This window comes from Hyaena hyaena, unplaced genomic scaffold, assembly GCF_003009895.1.
Source record: "Hyaena hyaena isolate Hyena2069 unplaced genomic scaffold, ASM300989v1 scaffold_1104, whole genome shotgun sequence".
Lineage (NCBI taxonomy): Eukaryota > Metazoa > Chordata > Mammalia > Carnivora > Hyaenidae > Hyaena > Hyaena hyaena.
Window position 1 is genome coordinate 49138 of NW_024081738.1, and position 20153 is coordinate 69290.

At 38.3% G+C, this 20153-nt stretch overlaps 1 protein-coding gene across 1 annotated transcript in view; it reads left to right on the plus strand.

Annotated features, from left to right (window-relative positions):
* Nucleotides 1-20153, plus strand: part of MSRA (methionine sulfoxide reductase A) — a 107906-nt gene that overhangs the window by 20501 nt on the left and 67252 nt on the right. The gene's annotated exons all lie outside the window — the stretch shown is intronic.

The following is a 20153-nucleotide window of genomic DNA, read 5'->3' on the forward strand; positions in this document are numbered from 1 at the left end:
TTTCTCCCCTGACGTAAGCTGTGCCCCCTGAGTGATGGACTCTTTACCCATGGTTAAGGATTTGGCGGAAGAATTAGCCCATGATCAAACAGCCTTCTTTCCCACTCTCATTCCCTTCCTGTGCTGTATGAGTCAGCTGACTCTGCTTATTTAAAGAATTAAAAATCACTTTAGTAATCAGCTGTTCAAAAGCAAAACATGTCTTTTTGGTTTTAAGTTCTGTTTACCACTGTTTAAGATTTCAGACTATTTTGTTTTGATTGGACTTATAGGCATGATCTCGAGCAGTAGTTCTCAGGTTTTTTGACTTCAGGACTTCTTTAAACCTTTAAAAATTATTGAGGACCCCAACAAACTTTTTTTTCAAGGATTATATTTATTGATATTGACCTTATTAGAAATAAAACTGATATTTTTGAAGCACAAGGACACATTCCATTACCCATCAGCATGATGGTGTCATCACACTTCATGTAGCTTCTGGAAAATTCTATCTATATTCATGAGAAAACGAGAGTAAAAGAAGGAAACATATTTTAATATTATGAAAAGTTTTGAACTTGTGGACCCTAGAACATATCTTGGGGACCCTCAGGGGTGCCCAAACCTCACTGAACTGTTTATCTTGAGGTTACATCTTTCCATGTTAATCTAGTTCACAGAGAAGCACAGAAATCAAAGCAGAGATCATTGAATCACTTGCCGATACAGCTGGAAAAGCATATCAGAGAAGGCCTCCAAGCCCCGTTGTTACCTAACTGAGTTTATAATTAAGAGCTTCTGGCCACTTGGCTTGACCTGGGTCTTAGTTTAGTTGAGTGGCTTAGGGCACAAGCTTAAGTAAAAGACAAATGGATTCTAGTCCAAGCTATGCTGTGTGACCTTAGGCAAGTTTCTGAACTTATCTGGCCTCAACATCCTCTCATATAAAATGTGGATAATATAAATATGTCATAGGCTTGCTGGGAAAATGAAATGAGATAATGTATGGAAAAGGACTGGCCTCTTGCATAAGCATCCAATAAATATCAGCCAGAATTACACTCTGACAGAACTCTGACTTGTTAATCGCTATTGTCTTCTTCCTTTAGCTTCAAAACAACTAACTCTTGGATGTATACATTTGTAATATTATAGCAGTTACCACTCCTAGGAAGTGTTACCAGCTTTTCTCCATCTCCTGATTCCAGTTGTTCCTCTTTCTGACAACATTCAGGCTTGTTCAGCAACTGAGCAAAGCAAGGGGATTCCAGGCTTCATGGTGAATGCTGTATCTGTCTGCCTTCCCAACAGGCTGAAGGCAGAGCTAAAATCAGATATAATTAGTTTACATGTCAGACCCAACAATCCATGCTGTACGTCATGCAGGCATGATCAGTGTTTTTAAGGTTGTATGAAACCTCATAATGAGCCAACGAATAGGATTATTACAGTTGAATAAACTGAAGCATGATTTATGATTAAAATTTGTTTGTAGCCTTTGTTTTTCTTTTTCTTTTTTTCCCCCCAAAGTGTAATATGTGTTTCTGTAGCACCATCCATTTGCAAATTGCATTTCCAAACTGCTTTTAATTGTCTACTAATCAGTTCAGGAGAGAGCTTAGTGATGGTAGGTGACCCAGTTCTCCTTTTTGACAAATGTAAATGTAATGCTTTGGTCCTTGTGGTGGTTGTTGTTGGCCGGCGGGGAGCTGGTGACCCTCACATACAAGCCAACAAATTTCTGCTGCAAAAATTTTAATATTATTTTAAACAGTATATGTGGATTTGAAGACTTCACTAGCAAACAGCAAGAAACCAAGAAATTTGAAGTAATGCCCGATAAATAACTGGTTCTATGTGTCCAGACAAATGAGATAATCTATAATCCGTGGCCCTACTGTCTCAGACCCTGTTCAGACACATTGATATGTGAGTATCAATAATGAAAAAATAAATTAATTCATACAGTCATACTTCTCCCTACAAGACACCTATTGTGGCTCTGTTGCTCACCTAAGGGTCTTTTGGAGACAGGTGATCACTATCTCTGAGCACTGCGATTAGAGCTTAAATGTAGCACGCATCATCCAAAAGCTGTGGAATGAGACCTGGGTTCACAACCTGTCCCTTGTATCAAAAGCTTGTGATCAAGGCAAGTGCTTTTGTCTCTCTGGTTGTCCTTTACTCCATCTGTACAAGGATGTCTCAGCAGCTGTCACCACTAATGTTGGTCTGGAGGGTAGTGGCAGTCCCTCCACCCTTAGGCATATGCAGGGGCTTTGAGGGGAGGAGTGTATTACGTAAGATGAGAATCAAAAATTGTTAAGCAGTTGGATGAACTAATCACAGAGATTTTGAGTGAATCTTGAACTTGGATTCTGAAATTTCCGAGTCAAGGATAGCTCTGTTCACCGAGACATTCTCCAATTTTGTGTGAGGTGGTTGACTCTGAATACCACTCTTGAGCCTGAGAATGATTGTCATGGGCCAATTTCTTCCCCACCCCCCCCAGGGTATTGGTTATCTATTGATGCATAACAACCTACCCCAAAACTTAATAATTTAAAACAAAAATGATTTTCTGTTTCTCATGATTCTGTTGACCAACAGAATCTCATTCATATGACCAGCATTTAGTTGATGGGTCACCTGGAAACTGGGCTCAGTTATGGGAGCTGGGGAGCCTGAACTTGTTTCTTCTTCAAGGAGATTAGCCCGGTTGGGCTGCCTCACAAGGTGGTGCTTGCTGAGCCCCAATTGCAGATGCTTATGGAGGCTCTGCTGACTTTGCTGATATTTTATTGGCTAAAGCAAGTCATATGTTGAAGCCTAAAGTTGATGTGGGAGAGGACTACACAGAAATGTGGATATCAGCAAGCATGATTCATTGATGCTATTTGTATAATAGTCTACTCCCCCCACACCTTAGCCTCAGTCTTCTGATCATTAAGATGGGAATCAGGTTACTAAGAATGCATAGAGGGCCAGTCTGAAAGTCAGGAGATGTGTTTTTTAGTGTCCAGTCTCTAAGTATATGAGTGATCACAGGCTCCATTTTCCTCAGGAGTAAAGGGAAAGTCTTGGACCAAGTGATCCAAGCACCCATCTATCAACACACATACATAAATAATACACACACACACACACACACACACACACACCTGGAAATCAAATGTTCTTGGTCAAACATATCTTGAAAGTGGTAAAGGGCTATACAAATGCAATTTATTATTACAAATAATATTTATAAATAATTCTGATAGATATATTTTTTAAAAATCTTATGATGGAAAAAACCTTATAATGAGATTATAACCATATCTATTAAAATATAGCATAATTAAAATAGGCATCTTACTCAAGCTTCCATTTATTTTCTTGTATTTTAAGTTCACTCTAAAGAAGTTTGGCAAATCAAGGCGTGTTTGTTTAATGTTAAATATCATAGGAGGGAAATAAAAGGTCCAATACACCATTTGGTTATAGCCTTTGTTCAAAATGGAGGTGTTTTAGCTAATTCAAGTTTTTATTTACTCTAACCATTTGACAGCTTACTCCGAAATGGACTCACAACTCAGCCCTTCTCTCCTGTCTTGTGTTCTGTTTATTTGCTTGGTTTACTGAATTGTAATTGGGTTACATGTGTGTGTTGGGCAGCTCATGTGTCATTGCTTGCTTAGTGTTCCAAATTTTCAGAGTCCCTTAAGGGTTGCAGGGCATCCATGGACCCCTCATTTCTTATATGATGGGCAAAGACTGAGTGAGTTTGACTCATTGCCTCAGTAAAAGTAGTCTCGTCCCCACCCATTCCCTTTTTCATCTTCTAGAAACTAATCCTGAGAAAATGAGACTAAAGATTCAGAATTAGCTCTCACCTCTGCATAGATAGCTTTACACTTAGTATAAACTTTGTGCTCCTTCCCCTGGCTTAAAAATTATTCCTAATATGGCTGTTGATTCCCCACACTGCTTAAGAAAGAGAGCTCAAACTCCCTTCTTGGTTCCACTGACTCTCCACCCCTACATACATCCACTACACTCCAGCCCTACACAATCACTTGCTGTAGTGGAAATAAACAAAGAGCACCAAATGTAAATGAGCTACAGCTATCCATTCAGAGCTTACTGTAACAAAGGAGTCAGCCATTATCACGTCCATGTGGCAGAGACTCAAAAGACAAGCAGGAAGAAAGGGAAGGCTTCAGGTATGTTTTGATTGGAGGCTGTAGGCATGGAACAGTTGCAGGTAGGTTAACTAAAAGTGGGATATCCTCTGATTAGTTAGGGATATATATTTGGCTTTCTCTGGTTGGTCCTAAGTTGGGAAAGGGGTCAAAATATAAGAGAGGGATCAGTTACTAACCAAGTCCTGGTGGTTTGGGAACAGTTGCTATACAGGTTATTGTTTGGCTTCCTGGGCTGGTTACTATAGATAGTCGGTTGGCTTCCTGGGATGTTTGCTGCAGGTTGTGGATCAGAGTTCTCTTTTTATTTTTTTTAAAGCTTATATACTTTGAGAGAAAGAGACAGAGAGAGAGAGAGAGAGAGAGAGAGAGGAAGGTGGAAAGAGAAGGAGAGAAGGAGAATCCCAAGGAATCTCTGCCCTGTCAGCACAGAGCCTGACATGGGTCTTGAACACACATACCATGAGATCATGACCTGAGCCAAAATCAAGAGTCAGACTCTTAACCAACTGAGCCACCCAGGAACCCCCAGAGTTCTCTTATTATAGATAGTCTGGCCATTGTCCATCCATGTGTTCAATTGCTCACCATTCTCCTAACTGAAAGTGCTGGTCTGCTGTTCCTTGTTGTCCTTCTTCACACACTCCCTTTCTTGACCCCATAATTCTGCCCAAGTCCTCCTCCAACATGTTTTCATAGTACTTGCATTTTAATCATTATACTTATCTCCTTTTTTAAAATTGATACTGATTTATTTCCTCCTTCAGCTCAAAACCTCTTTTAAGGCAGGGATTTTGTCTTGTTCATCATTGTATCTCCAGTCCCTAGCACAATGTCTGGTACTCAGTCAGCTTATACTAAATATAAATGTTAATTAAACAAATGATGGAGCGGGTGCCTGGGTGGCTCAGTCAGTTAAGCATCTGACTTTCAGCTCAGGTCATGACCTCATGGTCTGTGAGTTCAAGCCCCTCATCTGTCAGCACAGAGCCGGAACCTGCTTTGGATTCTGTGTCTCCTTCTTTCTCTACCCTTCCCCCTACTCGCTCGCTCGTTCTCTCTCTCTCTCTCTAATAAACATTAAAAATTTTTAAAAAACAAATGATGGATGACTATATAATACAGCCCAATTTATCCTCTACTTTCTACCTTCTGGTACAATTTTCCCACTGCTTTATGGATATATTCAGTTGGATACCCCATTTGCTTCTCAAAATTAACATGTCTACAACCAAACTTTTGGCCTTTCTCCCAAGCCTCTTTGGGATGCCCCCATTTTTTAAAGTTCAACCATTATCCCAGAACACTCTCCCTTTTCCCTTATAGTTACTTAGTCACCATTGGGACTCCTTCATCTGTATCTCTTCCATTTTTGTTCATGTCTTTTTCATTCCCTCCTCAACCTTGTTCTGGCTTAGACTGTTACCTCAACCTCCTACCTAGTCACTGGGTTCCAGTCTCACCCTCTCTATCCATCCTCAACATTGTTCAAAGTTCCATTTGGTTATGCTTCTCTCTTGTAGAAAACCCTTCTTTGGCCTCATACTTCATAGCCTGGTGTTTATAGGTCTTTACAATATGATCTTAAATGATTATGTCCATCACAGTGCTCACTACTCCTTGACACATACTTGACCTTTTAATAAAATTATCCTAATTATTATTTCTAGGACATGGCTTTTCTTCCTCCCTCTATGCTGCCTTATCATCACTTCAATGTAAATGAAAGACTAAACATTCCCTTGTATCATTCAGATGGCACTTATATATACTGCCTGTATCATAGTTATCAAAGCAGATATCTTCTCTCTCTAACTGGAGTAAGCTCACTGAAACATCCACTCTACCTAGTCTTTGCCTTGTATATGGAGTAAAGACAAAATAAATTATTTGTTGAATGAGTGAATGATGCAGCTTGTCTGTGCATCTAGAATAACCCTCACATAAAATGGACTCAACCTGCAATTTAGAGTTTGCTTGTAAATCACAGAATCATGTAGACAGAGTATCAGAATAATTGTGTCTGAACTATCAGCATTTACTTTGTGCTTCCTTTTGTAGTGCTAGTAAATTGCTTTGTATTTGAGTAAGTGCTAGGGCCCTCTCCCCAAGAGATTTCTTTTTTCAAGGTCTATAACAGCAACATGGCCAAATGCCTGTTTCCCAACTTATATCCAGAGATAATTGGCTTCTTTTTAGTAGAAGTTCAGTTGATACTACTGAGGCATCTAAAATATTGATTTCCTTACTCATTAACACTTTGCAGTCATGTGTTGTACTGGAAAGGGGCAGAATTTGGGACCAGCAGGTATCTGGGATCTGAGAGGTATTAGGGGAGAAAAGACTTGCTGAAGAAAAGAAATATATAATGAGTCTCAGGGACCAGCATGGTAGAAAAGAAAGGCATGGCTGTTCCATGGCTTGTGCTATCTGAAAAAAGCTTGCCAACTTGATATTTTGGTTCTTGGATTTTTGCATCTGATAAAGGGAATGACAGCACTGTGTAAAATGCCCGCCTAAGAAAATGGAATAAAAAGATTGCATACAAAATCTGAACAATCATATGCAATATATCTATTAGTTTTAAAACATGATTAGATAATGCAAATTATATAAGATAATCATAAACTAAAACAATTACAAATAAAATGGAATACATTTATGTCTAAATTGTTCAAGTTTATATTTAGAAATTGCTTTTGGTAGCATCAACGTTTACACTGTCAGCAGATTCACCTTTGCTGTCATAAGGTGCAAGGCAGCCATTTCAAATGGTCTTAATAACATGCACAATATGTACTTCTGATGCAATGAAATGTTTCTCTGATCTGCTACGCTCCTCTCCATTCTCCTAGGTTTCATCATTGTATGCCTTTTTACATACAGTTCCCTCTGCTTAGAATATCTTTACCCCTTTTCCATTTTTTTTATTCTTCAAGACTTAATTAAAACCCCAACTCTTCTGTGATGCCACCCTAATTCCCTTTGGCATTGCTTTTTCCTCTGCAACCACATGGCATCCTGCTCATTTGCAAACATTTGCACATTTGCACCCATGACCTTGGTAATGTACCTTGAGCATGAGTCTCTCTCTCCCTCTAACTTCTCAAAGATAGGGAGGCCTTGTCCCTCTATCAACTCCTCAACTCCCTCTATGCTATGCCTAGCTATTTGCCTGACACTTATTGGAGATCAGCAAACAATAATTTAATCAGATGGGGCTCATACAGCATTAGATCACTAGCGGTTTAGTTCTTAGAGAACTGCTACCTGTTTATTGCTGTTAATCTGGCCCTCTAGCCCCACCGCCCTTAATGTCTATGACAGGTCATTCCTGAGTTCTCTATGTGAGACCCGTGGGTGCTAGAATGTTAGAGCCCAAGAGGACCAAGGGGCCTTCTCATATGAACCCATTGTCTTAGTCTGTTCAGGCAGCTAAAGCAAAGCACCTCACACTGAGTGGCTTATAAACAACAGATATTTATTTCTCCCAGCTCTGGAGGCTGAAAGTCCGAGATCAGGGTGCCCTCTTCCAGGTCACAGACTCCTCATTGTACTGTCACATGGCAGAAGAGGCACAGTAGTACTGTCAGCCCTCTCTTATATAAGCACTAATCATGTTCATGAGAGCCTCACCCTCATGACCTACATATCCCAAACCCTAACCTTGGGGGTTAGGTTTCTAACATAAGAATTTTAGGGGAAACAAACATTCAGACCATAGCATCCCTCATTTTATAGGTACAAATCCCAGACAAGTAAAGGGACTAAGTGAAGGTTATGGGTTTTCACTTTAATACAAGCCTCCATAAGGAAGACCTTTGGACTCCAAGTATCAGGAGACCTCAGTTTTCCGTTTAGACCTCATGTTAACTAACTGTGTGATTGGGGCACTTCCTCTCTTTAAAAAAAAAAAAAAAAAAAACACTAGTCACAATCCAGTGACTTGTAAATGGAATTTGGTCCGTTGTCCTTTCTTTTTCTCTAAAGCTTGAATTAAACTCCTTTCCAAAAGGTATCTACTTTGCAGTTAGCCATAGTATCTATCCCCATCATTCTAGACTGGTGCTCTCCCACAGAAATATAATGCAAATAATAAATTTGTGTTACATATATAATTAAAAATTATCTCGCATCCACATTAAAAATATAGACACAAGTGAAAATAATTTTAACACAATGTAATAAGATTATTCTCATTTCAACATATAACTAATATAGAACTTACTAATGAGCATTTTACATTTTTTCTCCTTCCATACCTTTGAAAAGCTTTGTATTTTATACTTAACAGCACCTCTCACTTTGAACTAGTCACATATTAAGTATTCAATTGCACCTGTGGCCAGTGGTGTATTGGACAGTGCATTTCTAGATACTTCTCGCTTAACTCATTTTTCCTGTCCTTTACAACTTCTAAAGGCATTTGAATCTGAAGCATCTGGATTAGAAGGTCATATAAAGTCCTTCCTGATCTAACATCCAGTGAGTCTATACTGTTAAGGTGGATTTCTGAGTTAAATTAGTCCAGAACCACCATAGTTGTTTCATCAAATTAGAACTCATTTATCAACAGCCAAAGTGTTGGAACTAGAACTGGAAATCACCTCTCAAATTTGCATGGTCAGATTTGCTGGCCTCTGGCTGAGTGGGCTTGTCACTAGTTCATCTTCTGTCTCTGGGTGACCTGTTAGCACGATGACCTATTAGCTGCCCTGTGCTCAGCAAGCAGCACCAAGGCCAACATCCCAGTGACTCACCCCCTGTAGCAGCTCCCACAGGGGCCTCTGCCTCCACCTCTACCTCCACAGCAACACACTTTCTTTCACATGTGCTTCCTCTGGATCCCTTCTAGTTCCTAGGAGCCTTTCAGAGCTTCTTCACCATTTACTATAGTCCCCTGGTGAGGAATGGTTAAGTGGCGCCATCTTGAGCAGCCAGAGGCTGCTCACTGTCCCCTCCTGCCTGTGTCCTCCCTTAAGGTGACAAATAGTATGTGTTTATTTATTTTGAGAGAGAGAGGGGATGAGTTGGGGAGGGGCAGAGAGAGAGGGAGACAGAGAATCCCAAGCAGGCCCTGCACAATCAGCGCAGAGAGCCTGACATGGGGCTTGAACCCAAGAAGCCATGAGATCATGACGTGAGCCAAAATCAAGGGCTGGACACTTAACTGCCTGAACAACCCAGGTGCCCAAGTATGTGTTTTAAACCACCACACAGAACTGTTATTTCCTGTTAATTCTAAGCAGCTGCTCCAGAATTGGCTGGAATGAGAAACTCATTTAAGCTGCCTAAGTAGGAGAAGGCTGTGAGTCAGAAGACATCTTACCACAGGCAACTGGAGATGCTTCACTGGAAGCTAGTTTCTTAATAGTGACACTATTTCCAAGCTCATCCATTCAATTAAAAAATGCTATATACTTCCCATCCCTTGTGCTAATCTGTACAAAGAACACTTTGTAATGAACAATGAATTTTTTTCTTCTAAACAATGGAGTGACTTCTATCTGTATGGTTGATCACTACAAAAAGTCAAAGGGTTTTGTGAAAAAAAAAAAAAAAAACCCTTTACCCTTTAATCCCTGTAAAGATAAATCCCTATAAAGATACTGTAAAATATCTTTACAGGGAGGGGTTCTAGATTATTAAATTACTCGCCCGTTAAGACAGTACCACGTGTGGGGCTCCTGCATGGCTCAGTTGGTTAAGTGTCCAACTTGGTTTCAGCTCAGGTCATGATCTCACAGTTTAAATGATTTAGAGCCCCACATCAGGCTCTTTGTTGACAGTGTGGAGCCTGCTTGGGATTCTCTGTCTCCCTTTCTCTCTCTCTCTTTCTGCCCCTCCCCTGCTCCTGCTATCTCTCTCTCCCTCTCTCTCTCTCAAAATAAATAAACAAACAAAAAAAGGCGGTACACCCTGTAAGAACACTTGTGATCTGGATTCAATTGTTATACCTAATTAGATAAATGTACAACAGGCTTCTCAAATTTTTATCTATACATGGGTCACCTGGGTGGGATCTTGTTAAAATGAAGACTTGGATTCATTAGGTTTGGGGTGAGGCCTGAGACTCAGCATTTCTAATAAGCTCTCAGGTGAGACCCAGGTTTCAAGGCTATAATGCACTTTTGACCCTGGATGTCCCATAGGAATAGTCTATGAGGAAAGAACCCAGTGGTGCGGTTGTGGGCATTGTTGGGAAAGAAGGAGAACTGAGCTGACTTGTGAAGCTATGATTTTAATGTTTGCAAGCCGCGTGGCTGAGATTTAGCAGAACACAGGAAATGTGGGTGTTTAGAGAAGGGAAGAAGTGAGCTATAGGAAACAGCTTCCTGTTTTTCTAATTCATTATTAAGAGTGAACTATTTTGTTTGCTGATGCTAGTGAGCAGGAAAACACTTTGCTGAGCAAAGTTCGATCACACTGGGACAAGATGGACATTTTGTAGAGTTAATTAACTTTTTCTGAATCATAAAGTTGTCATTACATACAAGGACATGGAGACAAGAATACCCCAAAAGACTATATAAGATTCTGTGTGCTTGTTTGTATATACCCGATGACAAATGTTTTTGCTGGTATGTAAATGAGATAATCTTATCTTTGGAATGAGTTCCACATTGTGCTTTGGGGCCGCAACTTTAGCTGGGAGCGGGGCAGGGGTTGTAGAGGAGCAGGGTAGGAAGGCAGGATGGGGCCATCATTCCTGTACAGTTCATAGCATATTACTTTAATCTCAGTCGGAGAATGATCTGAGAGCTGGCTTACCAATGTGTAGAAGATTGCAGCTGCAATTTGCTGGTTAGTCTCTGTTCTTTTAATGCTTTCCTGAAGTGCCATTTTGTCTCAGTAAAATGCTCCCGAAAAATACTCAAATATTTTTAGTTGTAGAGTACAAATCAGATTGAGCTGCACATTTCCCTGGTGAGCAAAAGTGATGAGTTTGTGTTCATTAACTCGAGGCCATCTGGTGCAGACACGCAGCAGTCTGTGAATCAAACGTGCATCAAACTCCAGGGATCAGAACCCGCGCCAGACCCAGTGTTTTGGAGAGTCAACAACCAGGGAGAGAAAAGGGCCTCGACTATCTTTTTCTTTTATTTTTAAAAATCGGTTCCGCCTTGCAGTATATCAGAGCGTTTCACGCTGCTCAGCTGGCGAGCCACATTGCTTTCCGTTCATTGCCCATCGGAGCTGTCTTTGGGGTGTGCTTGTGCAGTGGAAGTCATTCCTGTCACCATCCCTGAGTGGGTGGGGGAGGAGAAGGAGAGCATTCGCGTCTCTCCCTCTGCACGTTTCTGTAACCATAGGCCTGAGCCGCCCACATGCATGTGTGCTCGCACACATTCTCACTGTGACACAAAGAACGTGGAAAAACAGCAGTGCTCGAGGTAGTGGGCACGCTACGGAACACGGAACGTTCTCCGGAGAACTGCCTTTTGCAAACAGTCCCTTGCTGGAGGAGAGAGTGAGAGCTTCTCGCAGCTTTGCTAATAAAAAGCCACTCAGCAGCGGCTACCTTTCTGTTTAAGTGTGCGCACGAAAATAGAAATAAGGAAAATAAATTGCCGTGCTGAGTTGTCACTGATTGCCGCCAGACCCCTTAATGGCGCGGATAGAGAAGGACCCTGTGAGCTTTCGTGGGGCTGGCTTTCACCTCAGATTCTTGCATTTGAAATGGGGTCAGTTGTACTGCAGAGCAGCATGGCTGACTTTGCTGTGATTTAGACGCAGTTTCCCGGATGGCCTCTGTTCTTTAATGTTTCTCTAAGTATCGCCTTCCTTGCTATACAGCTCTCTTTAAGGCACCCATACATGTGTAGTTGAGAGGCTAACTAGACAGAGGGGCCCACTGGGAAGGCTCTGACTAATGGTGATCCCTCTCTCCGTCCCTGCATCTAGCTTGTATCCACCCTTTTGTGTTCTAAGATGCCAAGCAGATGACAGAGTTCCATGTGGAAAATTCTTTTGAATCCTACCTAGGACAGTAATAAACAGAAATAACTAACTGGCTATATTCTCCATGCTGGCAACGTGTCTTAGGAAACGTGGTATTTCAAAAATTTTCAAGAAAAACGATGAAGCAAAGGGCTTTAAAGATGGATACGAACTTTATTATTAACAGAAAGCAGGAAATCAACATGTAAGACAAATTTGTCCAAGTGCTGTAAAGAAAACTAAAAATAATTCTTTGCCTCTTTTCAATGAGTTAACTTTTAAAGTACATATTATAAAGTGCACTGCATTGCAATGTTTCGTTTTTTTTTTTATTATATACTTTTCAGGTATACAGCTTGATAATTTGACATCTGTATACACTACAAAATGATCACCAGAACGCTAGACTATCTGTCACCATACAATTAATTGCCCCACTTCATTCATTTTGCCTCCCCCCTCCCCAACCCCTTGCCCCTCTATTAACCACTAGTATATTCTCTGTGTCTATGAGTTTGTTTTAATTTTATTGTTTGTATGTTTCTCTTTTGTTATTTTTTTTTTTTAGATTCCACATATGAGTGGAATTAGAGGGTTTTTTTTTTCTCTGACTTATTTCGCTTAACATAATACCATCAAGGTCCATCCATGTTGTTGCAAATGACAAGATTTCATTCTTTTGTATGGCTAAATAATATTCCATTGTATAAGTATCCTATATCATCTTTATCTGTTCATTTATTGGTAGACACTTAGGTTGTTCTTGGCTACTGTAAATAATGCTTCAGTGAACATGGCGTATATCTTTTTAAATTAGCATTTCCATATTCTTTGGCTAAATACCCAGAAGTAGAATAGCCATGTCATATGGTAGTTCTATTCTTAATTTTATATTGAATCTCCACACTGTTTTCCACAGTGGTACACCAATTTACAGTCCCACCAGTTCAAGGGTCTCTTTTCTCACCATCCTCACCATCCTCACCAACACTTGTTATTTCTTGTCTTTTTGATAATAGCCGTTTTACCAGGTATTAGGTAATAGCTCATTGTGGTTTTGATTTTCATTTCCCTAATAATTAGTGATGTTGAGCATCTTTTAGTGTGCCTGTGGGCCATCTGTATGTCTTCTTTGGAGAAACATCTATTGAGATCCTTTGCCCATTTTTTAATTGAGTTGTTGTTGTTGAGTTGTATGAGTTCTTTAATATTTTGTATATTAACCCCTCATCAGATATATGGATTGCAAATATCTTCTCCCATTCAGGAGGCTGCCTTTTCATTTTGGTGATTATTTCCTTTGCTGTGCAGAAGCTTTGAGTTTGGCATAGTCCCAATAGTTTATTTTTGCTTTGTTTCCTTTGGCTTTTGTGTCAGATCCACAAGGATGTCATTAATATTGATGTCAAGGAATTTACCACCTGTGTTTTCTTCCAGGAATTTCATGGTTTCAGATCTTACATTCAAGTGTTTAATCCATTTTGAGTTAATTTTTGTGTATAGTGTAAGATAGTGGTCTACTTTCCTTCTTTTACACATGGCTGTCCTGTTTCCCCAACACTACCTATTGAAGAAATTGTCCTTTCTCTATTGTGTGTTTGTGGCTCCTTTATTATAGATTAATTGTCCATATATATGAGTTTATTTCTGGGCTCTCAATCCAGTTCCATTAACCTGTATGTTTGTTTTTACGCTAATAACATGCTGTTTTTATTACTATATCTTTGCAGTATAGTTTGAAATCAGGGAGCATAATACCTCTAGTTTTGTTCTTCTTTCTCAAGATTGTTTTGTCTATTTAGGGTCTTTTGTAGTTCCATACCAATCTTAGGATTATTTATTCTAGTTTTGTGAAGTATGCCATTGGAATTTTGATAGGGATTACATTATATCTGTAGATTACTTTGGGTAGAATGGACAATTTTACAATATTATTTCTTTCAGTTCATTAGCACAGCATAACTTTTTATTTGTATTTTTTCAATTTCTTTCATCCATTTTTTTATAATTTTAAGTGTATAGTTCTTTCACCTCCTTGGTTATATTTATTCATTGGTATTTTATTCTTTTTAATGCAGTTGTAAATGGGATTATTTTCTTAATTTCTCATTCTTAATTTCTCATCCTTTTTCCTTTCCTTCCTTTCCTTTCCTTTCCTTTCATTTCCATTTTCCTTTCCTTTCCTTTCCTTTTTCCTTCCCTTCCCTTCCCTTTCATTGCCGTGGCTAGAACTTTCAATACTATGTTAAATGAAAGTGCAAGAGTGGACACCCTTGTCTTATTCCTGTCTTTAGAGGAAAAGTTTGTAGCCTTTTGCCATTGAGTATGTTAGCTGTAGGATTGTCATATATGGCCTTTATTATGTCGAGCTGCATTTTCTCTATATTCACTTTGTTGAGAGTTTTTATCATAAATAGATGTTGAATTTTATCAAATGCCTTTTCTGCATCTCTTGAGATGATCACTGATTTTTATCTTTCATTTTGTCAATGTGATGTATTACATTAATTGATTTGCAGATATTGAACCATCCTTGCATCCCCAGAAATAAATCCCACTGGATTATAGTCTGTGATCCTTTCAGTGTATTGTTAGACTCAGTTTACTAATATTCTGTCAAGGACTTTTGCAACTATGTTCATCAAAGATATTGGCCTGTAATTTTCTTTCTTCTTTCTTTCTTTCCTTCCTTCCTTTCTTTCCTTCTTCTTTCTTTTCTTTCTTTCCTTTCTTTCTTTCCTTTCTTTCTCCTTTTTTCTTTTCTTTCTTTCTTTCTTTCTTTCTTTCTTTCTTTCTTTCTTTCTTTCTTTCTTTCTTTCTTTCTTTCTTTCTTTCTTTCTTCCCTCCTTCCTTCCTTCCTTCCTTCCTTCCTTCCTTCCTTCCTTCCTTCNTCTTTCTTTCTTCCCTCCTTCCTTCCTTCCTTCCTTCCTTCCTTCCTTCCTTCCTTCCTTCCATTTGTATGTGTGTGTGTGTGTTTTTGTTTTTGTGGTGTGTGGTGTCCTTATCTGGTCTTGGTATCAGAGTAGTGTGGATCTTGTAAAATGTGTTTTGAAATTTTCCATTCTCTTCAATTTTTTGGAAGAGCTTGAGAAGTATAAATATTAAATCTTCTTTGAATGTTCAGTAGAATTTGCTAGTGAAGCTGTCTGGTCCTAGACTTGTTTGTGGGATGTTTCTTTTATTACTATTTCAATCTCCTTACTAGTAATTGGGCCATTCAGATTTTTAATTTCTTTATGATTGGAATCTTGGAAGAGTATATGTTTTTAGTAATTTATCCATCTCTTCTTTGTCTAGTTTGTTGGCACATAATAGTTTCTAGTAGCCTCTTATGATCTTTTGTTTTATGTGGTATCAATTGTAACTTCTCTTTCATTTATGATTTTATTTATCTGATTCCTCTCTCTTTTTTACTTGGTTAGTCTAGCTAAAGATATGTCAGTTTTGTTTATCTTTTCAAAGAAGCATTTAGTTTCACTGATCTTTCCATTGTCTTTTTAGTCTATTTCATTTACTTCTTCCCTGATCTTTATTATTTTCTTCCTTCTACTAATGTTGAGCTTCATTTGTTCTTTTTTTAGTTTCTTTAGCTATAAAAATTAGATTGAGATTTTTTTTGTTTCTTGAGGCACGCCTATATTACCATTAACTTCTTTCTTAGAACTTCTTTTGCTGTATCCCTTAGATTTTGGTGTGCTGTGTTTCCATTTTCAGTTGTCTCTAGGTATTTTTTTTAATTTCTCCTTTGATTTCTTGGATGTTCCATTGGTTTTTCAGTAGCATATTATTTAGTCTCCACATTTTTGTGGGTTTTCCCTTTTTTTGTAATTAATTTCTACTTTCATGCCATTATGGTTCAAAAAGATGCTTGATATTATTTCAGTTTTCTTGAATTTATTGAGACTTATTTTGTGGCTGAATATGTCATCTATCCTGGAGAATAGTCCATGTACATGTTCAGAAGAATGTGTATTCTGCTTTGGAAGGAATGTTCTGTATTATATCTATTTAAGCCCATTGTTGCCTACTTAATTATTTTGCCTGGATCCATTGATGAAAGTAGGATATTAAAGTTTCTTACTATGACTGTATTGCTTTCCATTTCTTTCTTTAAGTCTGTTAATATTTGCTTTACATATTTGGATAGTTTGCATTGGGTGCATATATATTTATAAATGCTATATCCTCTTGCTGGATTGACTCCTTTATCATTATGTAATGTCCCTCTTTGTCTTTATTACAGTTCTTAACGTCTGTTTCATTTGATATGAATGTAACTACTCCTGCTTTCTTTTCATTTCCATTTGCATGGAATATCTATCTCCAACTCTTCACTTTCAGTCTATGTGGGTCCTTACTTCTGAAGTGAGTCTCTAGTATGCAGCATATAGATGGGTCTTGTTTTAGTTACCCATTTAGTTACTCTGCAGTTTTTGATTGGTGAAATTGTCCATTTACATTTAAGGTAATTATTAATAAGTATGTACTTACTGTCATTTTGTTGATTGTTTTCTGGCTGTCTTTATAGTTCCTCTCTGTTCTTTTCTTCTCTTTGTTTCTTCACTTGTGCATTGGTGGCTTTCTTTGGTGTTATGTTTTGATTCCTTTCTCATTTTCTTTTGTTTATTTACTTTGTTTTTTTCTTTGTGGTTACATTGAGTTTCATACCAAATATCCTATGTAAATATCAGTCTAAGTTTGATAACTTAATTTTAAACACATTTCAAAGCTTTACCTTTTTTACTCCTCCCACTACACTTTATATTTTGATGGCACATTTTACCTCTTTTTATTTCATGTAGTAGTTAGTTTTACTACTTTTGTCTTTTAATCTTTATGCTTGCTTTATAGGTGATTCATCTACTACCTTTATTATATATTTGTCATTTCCAATGAGATTTTTTAACATTCATTTGTTTTCTTATCATTAATTAGTGCCATTTATAATTTTGCCTTAAGCATGTCCCTTTAACATTTTTTGTAGGGCCAGTTCCTAGTGATGAACTGGCCTTTGCTTATCTAGAAAGCTATCAATCTCTCATTCAATTCTGAGTGATAGTCTTTCTGGGTAGAAAATTCTTAGATGGACTTTTTAATTCCTTTCTATGCTTTGAAAACCCCATGCCACTCCTTTCTGGCCTGTAAAGTTTCTGCTGCAAAATCTGGTGATAACCTCAAGGTATTTCCCCTGTATATAAGAATTCTCTCTTTTCCTTTAATTTTTACCATTTTAATTATGTGTCTTGGTGTGAATCTCTTTGGGTTTATCTTATTTGGAATTCCTTGTGATTTCTGAATGCAGGTGTCTGATTTCTTCTCCAGACTAGGGAAGTTTTCAACCATTATTTTTTCAAATAATTTTTGTGGCCCTTTTTCCTCTCTCTTTTCCTTATGGGGTCCCTACAATGTGAATGCTATTCTGCCTGATGCTGTCCCAAAGGTACCAAAAGGATTTTTTTCTTAAAAAAAATCTTTTTTCATTTTGCTGCTCTGTCTTGGTGAGTTTCATTTCTTTGTCTTCCATCTTGCTTATTCGTTCTTCTACTTCATCTATTCTGCTGTTGAACTCCTGTAGTGTTGTTTTTTTTTTTAAGTTCAGTTACAACTTCTGTATGGTCTTTCTTAGATTTTGGATTTCTTTGTTGAAGTTCTCACTGTGTTCATCCATTCTCTTCCCAGATTGGTGAGAATCTTTATAATCATTACTTTGAACTCTTTAACAGATAGGTTACTTGTCTCCATTTCATTGAGGTTTTATTTTCTGCATTCTTTTGTTTTGAACATATTCCTTTGTCTCCTCATTTTGCCTACCTTTCTGTGTTTGTTTGGATGTGCTAGGTATATCAGCTACCTCTTTCAGTCCTGAAGGAGTAGCCTTACATAGGAAATGTCCTGTGGAGTCCAAAAGCACAATCTCCCTTGGTTACTAGCAGCAGGTGTTCAAGGGGTGTCACGTATGTAAGCCATGTGCACTTTTCTCTTGTGGTGAGTCATAGCAGTGGTGTGTTGGTGGAAAGGGCTGGACCCCATCCTAGCTCTGGGGTGGGGCCATGACTGCTGAGGCATATTTGTGGGTGGGCTAACACCAAGCCTGTCTACATGGTGTGTCCATACAATGTTTCTTATTACAATTTACCAGCCTTGGTGCTTTTTTTCTTTTAATGTTTATTGATACATTAAGCCTAAAATAGCACTTTATTTTGTATTTTATATCTTTGGTTGGCACTGTTTAAATGTATTGTTTTTTTAAGCCCTAAGTAAAGTTTTTTCTTGCACTTAGGAAAGCTCATCTTATAATATGCAGAGAAGGTAGCTCACTGAAGGTCATGTTAAGGCGTTAAGTGAACTATAATGCACTTGCTTTGAACTTTATTTCTAAGTTGGTGGAATCCACATTGTTTGCAAGATCAAATTGTAGAGTAAGAATACTCAATGAGAATAAGTAAGTGATACAATCAGATGAGCTTTGTTTTTAAGGAGTTTTCTGGAGGAAGAAATATATTATTGTAAAAAATATAAATAAGCAAGGAAAATAAAAATTACCATTATTAGTCACATTTTAGAACATTTTGGCATATAAACTTTTGGTCCTTTCTCTGTGGGAATAAATACCTTAAACAATAGAATCTTAGTATGTATTCTGTTTTTTAATATATGTTTTCATAATCAATATTTCATGAATATCTTTTCATACCATTACATGCTATTTTCCCATATTATTTTTTGCTACATAGTTTCCATTGAATGGATATGTCATAATTTAGCCAATTCAATATTGTTTGACATTTGTGTTGTTTCTAACTATTTATGGTTGTAAACACTGCCATGATAAGCATAATTGTAGCAAAATCTTTTCATGTAGCCATGATTACTTCCTGAGGATAAGTTCCCAGAAGGGGAATTGCTGCATATATGGGCAGTGCAGACTTTTATAGCTTTTTACAGCTTTTCACATGTATGTGTCAATAGCACCATTCCTTTCTGTACTATGCCACTTGTTGAGGATGACAAGGAAGACTTTATTTAATGATGGGTATGGTGATAGGTTTGGGACCAAAGCAGTGAGGTCTTGCAGTGGGGAAAGAGATTATACTCAGCTTCAAATATAGCATGGGCAAGTGGGAATTTATAGCCAAAGATCAGAGTGGAAGCCCCTGGATGGAAAGCTACTAAGGGGAAACATCAGAGTTAAGGGGATTCTAGCTAAACCAGCCTAACAGGATTCTTTGCTAGAGGCAAGCCAGTGCAATTGGACATCATCTATGGGTGGTGGGAGATGAGGAACATGTTCACCTGTCAAGGGTGACCACATATTGACAGTGGGGGATTCTGGTTAAATAAATTAGCACAATTCTTGCTAAAATGAAACAATATGGTAGTGAACATAGAAGTCCAAAAGCCAGGCCTAGTTGAAAAAGAGTTCTGGGGAGTCTAAATAGAGTTTGATCAGTGAGAAAATCTGTGTCTGCACTTAGCATGTTCTATAGTAACTTCTTGTTTATTTTCCTCCCCATGAATCTTTATTTATCTTAGAGTAGTACTGTGTGTACCTTGCTCATCAACCTATAGCACCAAGTTGCCATTCTTCCCCCTCCCCCCCTCCCCGCCCAGCACCATCTTTCCCTGCCTAGCATCATTCCTGGCATAGAGCTAATGGCAACTTGCATGGAAGTGCTGAGTATTATTAGTGCATGTTTGAAAAGAGACAGTGGGTAAAGATGGATGGATAGGTAGGAGGGAGAAAGTCATTGTCAGAGAATCTTGGGTTCTGGTACAAGCTTTGTCACTGGTAGATGTAGGACCTACCAAACCAGCCATCACTTTTTTAATGCTCAATTTCCTAACAAAAGCAAATGAGGTAATTTAAAAAGATAATCTGGCAGAGGGCATTTCCAGATCAGCAAAATTGAGTCTTTGATTGTGACTCATGTGTAAGGGACAGGAAAATTCTAGCTTGGATGGTGTGCTGTGTTGAAGAAAAAGAAACTTCAATGAAGTTGGAGAAGTTGCCTAATAGATAAATTCCTTCAAAACATAAATGATAGC